The sequence below is a fragment of the Bison bison genome, unplaced genomic scaffold (genome assembly GCF_000754665.1).
Source record: "Bison bison bison isolate TAMUID 2011002044 unplaced genomic scaffold, Bison_UMD1.0 scf7180017847129, whole genome shotgun sequence".
NCBI classification, from domain to species: domain Eukaryota; kingdom Metazoa; phylum Chordata; class Mammalia; order Artiodactyla; family Bovidae; genus Bison; species Bison bison.
The window spans coordinates 265-1,580 of NW_011477702.1; the positions used below are offsets into that span (position 1 = coordinate 265).

Sequence of the window (1,316 nt, forward strand, 5' to 3'; positions counted from 1 at the left end):
GATAAAATTAATTCAAAAGCACCCACAGGTTTATGAACTTGCAACAAAGCAGCAAATAACACACATCCGGACCCTTCCATTCCCTTCTGATCCCTCAGAAAAGTCCAAAAGAAAAGAGTCACTGCTTGGTCCAAACATAAAATACTTCAGGTATGAGGATCTGGAATCTGATGAAATCCAGCTTCTATTTCACAGGTTGTCTTCAGTAAGTGTCAGCATCCAAAGACGGAATTTTTCTCGAGAAGAATTAATTCTATGATTTGATTCTGGTAGATGGTGTGGACCACTATGTTACCAGTCTCCTTCTCTGGCTTGAGCAGAGTGGGACCAAAAACAATCACTATTCTCTGATAGGTCATTCGGTTTTTCCCTCCATTTTCTATAACTCTTTTGAGATGTCTGAACAGAATCTGCATTGTGTCCTGATTTGACTTTGGCAACTGTTTGATCAGGTCCTTCACAGCAGAGACACGCTGTCACGGTTCTTGTTTAATTGCATTAACAAAATCATTAAAATGATTAAGTGTAAAGAGAGGTTCTGGTAATTCTCGAAAAAACATTTTGAGGGCTCCAGTGATGACATGAATATCTTCCCATTTACTATCCTTCAAGTCCAATTTCTCATCATGCTTGACTGCAAACCTCAGCTTCTGGATCACTGCTAGGTTGCCACAAACTCTGTAAATCCCATCAACATCCAGCCCATATTGCTCAACATGTTCAATATGTATAATTTCACAAATTTTGGCAATGTGCTATTCTCCCTCTGACACAGATCAGCAAGACTGGCTCCAAATACCTGATCTTTAATATAACCTTTTTCACGAACAGCTTGCAAAGTAGGGCATTGTGTAAGAAACTTCTTTAAGTTTTTCTTGTTTTTCTTCTGTTCTGAAGAATCTATAATAGATACTTTCACAGAATGCAATTTCTTTGGTTCCTTCTGGTCCTTTTCTTTATCATGCTTTTCAATTCCTGGTGAATCTGGTATCTCCTGTTTGATTGCTTCATTGGGTTCTACTGTCTGATTAGTAACAGTACTACTGAGAAGATTAAACCAATCATTTGTAACAGTGTCACTGTCAGACTGAATCAGCAATTCTGTTCCTTGATGGGTTTTCAGCTCAAATACATTCTTTTAGCTGGATTTATCTTTTGAAGCCATCTCAATGGTCACTCCCTTAAGGTCCGCTATAACTCTGCTTTGGACTGATTACTCTCAAACCAACTTGTGCTACTTCCTTGTATTTTGGTGAAGAGAAAAGATGAACCCTGCAAAATGGCCCAAGAAGACAACCAGTCTTTTGAACCTTTTT

General features: G+C 38.5%; 1 pseudogene; it reads right to left on the reverse strand.

Moving 5' to 3' along the window:
• Positions 1-212: 212 nt before the first annotated feature.
• Positions 213-1,310, reverse strand: LOC104990122 (annotated as a pseudogene).
• Positions 1,311-1,316: the final 6 nt, after the last annotated feature.